Source organism: Neovison vison, chromosome 2, assembly GCF_020171115.1.
Source record: "Neovison vison isolate M4711 chromosome 2, ASM_NN_V1, whole genome shotgun sequence".
Lineage (NCBI taxonomy): Eukaryota > Metazoa > Chordata > Mammalia > Carnivora > Mustelidae > Neogale > Neogale vison.
This window is the reverse complement of record NC_058092.1, coordinates 202,729,716-202,737,117: the sequence shown is the minus strand read 5'-3', so window position 1 is coordinate 202,737,117 and position 7,402 is coordinate 202,729,716. Positions and strand designations below refer to the sequence as shown.

The 7,402-nt window shown below is 46.9% G+C and overlaps 1 pseudogene; it reads right to left on the bottom strand.

Moving 5' to 3' along the window:
* Positions 1–1,660: 1,660 nt before the first annotated feature.
* Positions 1,661–1,743, bottom strand: LOC122901448 (annotated as a pseudogene).
* Positions 1,744–7,402: the final 5,659 nt, after the last annotated feature.

Here is a 7,402-nt window from a genome sequence, read left to right as displayed (position 1 = left end):
GCATCAAGCCCCTCAAGGTCCTGGGCCCTATTTTAAAGGTAAGGGTTGGGGGGAAATATGCTGCAAGGAGAAAAATGTGGAAGAAGACAGCTCTAAGGAGACTGAGCCCTGCAGGCTGTGCTTACCGACTCCGGAGGAGAAACAGCACCAGTGGTCCTGAGTTCCCCAGTCCCCGGCCACTCGTGGCACAGTGTGGCCCTTGAGAGCTGCCTGTGTGTAGACACTTCACATTTTCCTTGATGCATTTTCAATGACCCTGGAGCTTTGCTTTCCTCTCTCTACTGAGGCAAACTGGTAATTTGTCTATTTAGTATTTATCTACTGTGTGTTGAAAGAGAGGTGGGGGTACAAGATTAGAAAACTTTTAAACAAAACTTCAAGGAGTGCTATCAACATTGTTCAAAAGTGAACTGAATTAGACTCCTGGTAATAAAAAAGTCTCGCCAATTCCCATTACAACACACATTGCAACACGCTTCTCTTCTCGTAAGTGTCTTTTCAGGGTCACTCAGTCCTGTCTGATCCTTCTCCCCCTTGACTTTCTGCCAGTGCCCAACTGTGAGTCAGTAGAGCTGTCTGCTTTCCCCTTCTTGCTCACCTGCCGCTGAGGGCTGGTCAAGGAGACGGGAGGGTTATATTCTCCATTCGAAGACCAGTGTGTGGTCTTTATGCTCCACTGCACACAGGACTCTGGCTGTAGCCGCCTTCTTCAGGACGGCCATTCTGCCCATCATCTCGCTCCTCATTTCCCCTGTCCCAGTGGCTGCTCACACCTCCTGCTTTATGTTAGGTGAGTGTTTCTTGAGCTTCCTGTCTCCAAATCCACAGATCCGCTTCCCCACAGTTCTCCCCATTTTTAGATCTTTAAGCAAAGTTGCCCCCAACCAGGAAAAATTCCTTCATCTTGGATCTGGATGCCCCACCTCCTTTCTCTTAGACACTTCATTTCTTCCGTATTTAACCCCCTGCTTTCCTGAATCCTCAATTTTTTCCTTCTTTGACTCCTTCTTCTCAGATCAGAGGCATGTGTGAACTTAAAATACCAACAGCAGCTAAAGGGGAGGAAACAAAATGCTCTTGCTCTGAAGCCTGTGGGAAAGCAGTTGCAGCTTCTTTGTGAAGCTCTGGCAAGAGAACCTGGTGTATGTTGCTCCCCTTCCAATCTCTCCTTCAATCAGTCCTGCTCCTACTTCTCAAACCCCATGGGAACAGGAGGGCATTCATGCCTCAATTATCGGGGCAGTTGGGAGATTTTCAATTCACCTCCCACCTGTTCTTTTTGTAGAATCTGAAGGTGCAGCTTTGCCATTCTCCTTTAACAGTCCTGGTGCTGCTTGGTGTAGTGGAAAGAAGAGCTCATGCTTTGCAGTAACTTGAATCACATCCATGTGATTGCTCTGCGAATTGAATCTGCCATGTGATAGCTCTGTGATTATGGACTAGTCACTTAACATCTCTGAGACTTCCTTTGCTCATCTACAAATGGGAAGGCAACAATGATGGGCAGTCTGTGGGAAGACTGATGTGGCATTAGAGAGAAAACTCTTGGCACACAGAAAACAGCCTACTGCTAATGGCTGTTAGTCCTCTCTCTCTTTCTAGATCGGAGGATGTTTGTTCTTCAGTGGTCTCTCCAAATTACGTCTTTTTCTCTGCTCCTGACTATACGTATCTTAATTCTATTAGCAATAATCGCGCCTCGGATAAACCTCATTGGCTACGATACTGCCACTGCGCAAAGCTACGTATCTTGATTCTGTAAAATCTGTAGGAAAATGTGCTCCACAGAGCTCTGCTCCCTACTAATTTATCAGATGCTCCTTTTGAGTAACTCAGATATCCCATGTTTTTTCCTACTGTGAACCTTATTCTCTGACCCCCACAAGAGGAAAGCCTAGTAGAGACCTGCATTGGATTGGCCTACAGGCACAGTCAAGACTGAACTCATTTCCTTTCCTGAAATCTGCTTCTTCCTATTCCCAGTTTCAATCAGATACCACCTTGGCTCCGGCTTCTCAGCCCTGACATTGTCAGGCTCAATGCCTCAACTCCTTCACCCCTGTTATGGAAGGTCTTTGGAATTCACTCTCCTTTAATAGGTTTAGTATTATTCTCCTTTCTCTATTTATATTGTTACTTCCTTAGTTTAATTCTTCAAGATCTTGGCTTTTGCACAAGGCATTTCCTCTTTCTGAACTGCTTTTCTCTTTTCTTCTGCCCAGCGAATTCCCACCTGTTCCCCCTGTTCCCACTCAGGGCCCTTCCTGGGCTTGCTGGTCACCCCCTGTGCTCAGTGTCTCCCTTGTCTCCACTTCACACATCACTAATGACAGTCAGTCTTCAAGCAGCAGGAGCTAAGCCATTCAGGTCTCCAGTATGTGTTCCCAGCACACAAATGGCATATGCAAGGGTTCATGGAATGAATGAATGTTTAGGAAAATACGTGCCGAGTAGTGCATCTCCCTCAAACAATATTCAATATAATAAAAATTTGATTTGCTAAGATAAAGGCAATCTCTACGGACTTTGACCTGTGATGTTAACATACATGATAACATTGTCTGTCAAGGCTGAGATGAAAGCTCTATTTTGATAAACTTCTTGGACCTCCAGTAATAAATTTGCCCAAACAGTTTGAATAAATGACACATACTGAGTCCAGTTCTTTTTCCTGGGAGAGAATCCTATGTAGCCAAAGGCCCTTTCTGGCAGGATCGTGCACAGCCAATGGCTGAGTTGTGATCTGGACACTCTATTGTGATAGGGAAGTAGGTCTCTGGCCACTTAGAACACATGATATGAAAGTCAGGGCCATTCATCGAGTCTTATCCAAGGCAGGTTTTAATCTTGAGCCTCTTCTCAGTTTTCTTCTGCATGTGCCTTCCCAGGTCAATGCTCCCCTTCCACTGGATCCCTTCTCCCAAGCCCAGTCTGCTTTGGCCTCCATGGTCCTGAGACCTCCTCTTCTTTCTCAAGCATCCTTTCAACCTGTGGGATTCTTTCTTCCAGCTGAATGGTTAATGTGAGCGATGGCTTTGGAACAGTCAGCCCTCTGATGATAAGCAGAGGGTCTGAGAGGAGGAGGAGGAAGATGCTGGCTGACTCTGACCGGGCACCGGTACTCCTGGGTCACAAGCACTTGCCCTTCACCTCTGCTTCTCTCATTAGCTCTCCTTAGTGCCCTTCAGCCACTCCTGGCTTTATCTATGGCTCCTCCTTCGTGATTTTTAAACAGTAAAAAAGCACGGACAGGAGGATTATAGTACAGAAGGTGTAATAAATACCCCGACTATGGCCCCATTGAATGCCTTCATTCCTCAAAGGAAATGATTTGATCGCAATGTAAGGATATGGTTACCCCTAAATGCCAATGGAGTTCCAGGGAAATCAGCATGGCAATAAGTGAGTGTATGAAGAACTCCCAGTTAGTAAAACCCAAGCAGGAAGCAAGAAGATTAGCAAAGGGTTTGCTATAAGTAAAGGCAGGGTCCTGCCAGAGCAGAACCACCCAGTCTGCTATTTGAAAAAAGAGTTAAGACCAGAGTAGGTTTTGGTTTCTTCAAACCCACATGCATGTACGAGAATAGCTCACACATGCCTTTTGGATATCCACAGCATCCTGTCCTCCTCACTTTGGGTTTAATTTTTCTCCCCCCTGGGTTTAATGGTTCTTTAGCTGAGAATAGCGGGGTGATAAAGGAGACTTGCAGTCCCCTGTTTTTCTTTTTTTTTTTTTTTCCTGTTGGTAGAACTTCCCCACCACGATAAGTGGACTGCTCTATCTCTCTAGAACTAATTTCATGGGGGATTCCAAGGTGTCTTGTCTCTTCTATTTCTGTAAATGGCATTGTCCTGGAGACTTTGTGACTCCTTGCAGTCACTCTGCCAGTCTGAGAGAAACCCCGAGATCCCGTCTGTAGGCCTCACTTCTGCCGCTCAGCGGCTTCAACCACACCCTCAGATGTCTCCAGTAGGACTCCGTTCAGACCACCTTCCCCACCACCCCTGGAATGCCCTCCGTATGCTACATACCTGGGGGTATCCTTCTTCAGTTCTTGTCCTTCATTGACTTTTTTTTGCCTATAAAATGGCATTCAGGACTTCTGAGCACGGAGTTCAAGGACCTCCGCCATCTCTTTCTTACAAACTACCTGCACTTCAGTCCACGCCTCTGAGAATATTCTTGTTTTCCCGCCTTCCCATCCGAAGTCCTTCCACCTTCAAGTCCCACTTCCTCTATGAAACACTCTGACCTCCTCAGACTGGCCTGTTCTAGAATTATTTATGGGTGTGCTTTAGCCCTTCCGGCAGTGGGCGGACTCAACAGCAGGTTCTGCTGCATCTTATTAATTTTTAATTTCCCTGTGGCAGCTAGCACGGGGCCATGTGTGTGAGAGTGTGAGTGAGTGTGTGAGTGAGCGGGTGAGTGTGTGCGCACGCAGCAACATTGGTTCTCTAGGCTCAGTCTTTCAAGTTTTGAAGAAAGTTAGTTCTGACTCATCAGGTTATTCCAAATAAACTGAAAGGATCTCAACATGCTTTTCTACAATCCAGGAAATATTTCCAAAGGAGAAACAATATCATTGGCACTTAAACTTTTGCCATTTACAATGGAGGGGAGGTTTCCGATAAAGTTTAATGATATTTGACTTGAGGAAAGGAATCTATTATGTCGATAAAATTACATTTAGCTGAGAAAATTTTGGTTTGATTTATTTTGAATCGAAACATCTAGAAATAAAGATGTGCAAAGAATTCCATGCTAATGCTGCATTATGGGGTGGATATCTTCTATGACTTCATTAATCTATTATTATTTAGTTAAAAAGCACATCTTTTAGAATGTGACTCTTATCATGTGTCTTGTTCTAAAATAGGGAGAAATGTTCCCACACAGAGAGGCCCCTACAGGCCCAGTGGGAGGCTCTCCTTGCCCGCCTGTGTGGTGTCCGACTTCTCCCACATGGACACCCCCACCCTTCTCCACAGGCCCTGGGGCCCCAGGGGGACCTGGCAGCTGGAGGCCCTCGTTGGTGTGATCAGCCAGTCTCTGAAGGGACCAACTGTCATTCTTCAGGAGGAGCACTTTGTATTCTATTTCAGGGCTCCCAAGAGCCAGCCCTCCTTCTAGCAACTGCCCTTTTGGCTTCATTGCGTTGGTTTCTCCTGTCAAAAGAATTTCTCCAATGCCTGCAAACCCCCAATTTCACCTCCAGCGCACATAGCTGCTGCCATCTGAGAGGTTTTAATGTCCGTGTGAAATGTGATAATAAGATTTGAGTTTAATAGAGTCAGTCTTCTGGACGTGACTTTATCTATGTTAATCAGCACTGGACTCCGGCTCGCTGCCCTTAGGACTCCAGCAAAGTCGGCGCCTTTCCTCCCCAGCCCCTGGCCCACTTCTCTGCTCCACCCTCTGTGGTGACTTACCCTCCCCCTGAAGTGAGGAAGGGCGAGCAGGGCCACAGAGACCAGGCTCACATCATCCACGTTAAGAAATCTGAAGGAAAGAGGGTCTTTCTCCCGGGTCCCAACACAAAGCTTCAGAGCAAGACTTGGTTTGGCCGGGCTGAGGCCCGATAGTTGGTGGGTCACTGACCCCGTGACCTGAGGAAGGGAGTTCAGTCGTATACCCCCTGTGGCTCTTCCTCAAAGAACACAGGTGTCCTTATCAGACAGGAAGAGAGTAGGGCTGTGGGGCAGAGAAAGAAAACAAATGCACCCCTTACTGGCTACCTGTTACAAAATGCGTTTCTCAAAATCACGATATTCAGTTTTTTAAATAAACATTTTATAAAATTACTGACATTAAAATGCAGGATACTGGGATACTGGAAGTCACCAAACAATGTTCCTCCACCAGGACAGGGTTGGTCCACCCCAGGGTCACCGTGCACATCTTAATGATGGATGTTCTTCAGGGAGGGGGTCAGCATGTGCTCCTCCATGGAGACCCTGAGATAGTGTTCGGCACTAAGCATTCTTCAGAGCTGGGTGAGTAAGAGGAGGTGGAAACCCACAAAGCCTTGTTTTCTGTGGTGCTCAACCAACTCTCTGGGCATTATTATTTTACTACTTTGGGCCAGAGGATTATGTAGAAGGCTCTGCCCAGAAAGATCTCTGTGAGAGTCTGTGGAGACTCTGGCCCTCCCCCACCCAGCCCACGCCACGCGCAGAGTTCTGCAAGGCCTCAGCACCAGAGGTCAGCCCTAAGTCAGTGGAGACGCCCCCTGGTGCGTTTACTTCCAAGTGTGGAGCACATGTTGTTTTGGTAGTGTGTTTGTGTGTGCAAAAATGGAGGTTTTGTGTCTGGATTGATGGTATGAAAGTCTCTGCATGTGTGTTTTTGTGGGGTCTGCATTTGTGTGTGGGTCTCTGGTGCTTGTGTGTACGTGCAAGAGTGGATGTAAGAGCTGAATTAGCATTTATGTTTAGACTGTGTTTGTGAGTGTATCTGAAGAGCTGGAGAAATGACATTCCTTTACTTACATTTACTAATTTTGTCCTTAATATGCTTAATTTATGAATCTGCCAGCTGCCGTCCTTCCTGCTCCCCCCCAGCGTGCAGGAGGCAATTTGGTCCAGCTGTCTTGCTGGAATGCGTTCTGCTCTTCTTGAGCATGCTTTATTATTTTTATTATTAGAGCTTTTGGAAGGTCTTGTGAGAGAGGTGCTGAGGTTCATCGCAGATTATTTTTAATAACAGAATTCTAGAGGGAAACGGAGAACTTTGTTTTATTGGCAAGCTGTCTTCTCCATCTTTAAAGTAAACAATACTCCACTCTACATTATTTAATGTGTCATCGTTTCCTCCCCCTTTTAATCATCTCCCAGATGGACTCATGATGTCTGAACTGATGGCCATAGAGCCCTCTCTGTGAGCACATATGCGTGGGGACCCTGTGGGGACATGGTCTCCTTGTGGTCTCCCATGGTCTCCCTGTGGGAGAGGGCACATCCAGCCCAGCACCTCTAGATTCCCAATCTGCTGGGACTCAGGACGTCTGTGGTCTCCGTTTAGAACAGTGGGCACCGCAGAGTCCTGCCTCTGGCCCAAGTTGGCTATGTGTAAATGGTGGGAAGAATCAGAACCTGGGTCATGGAGGGTCAGAGAACAGCAGCTTCTGCTACGCTCTGGTGGGGCCATCCTGCTCCAAACTACCACTTGGAGTGCCCACTAAGGGGTACCTGCTTGGTGGCAGGCATTGTGCTAAGCCTCTGTGTGTGTGTGTGTGTGCACATGCACGTGTGCGTGCATAAATGAATCCAAGCTGAGATCCCCTGCTGCCCCTTGAAAATGTTGGTATGTTGATGTAATTGGCCCAAATCTCAACTCTTCAGACTGCAGTAGAAACCTGGCTGCCTCTAAGTGAGCCTTGCTGCCCTCTGGAGCCACAGCCTG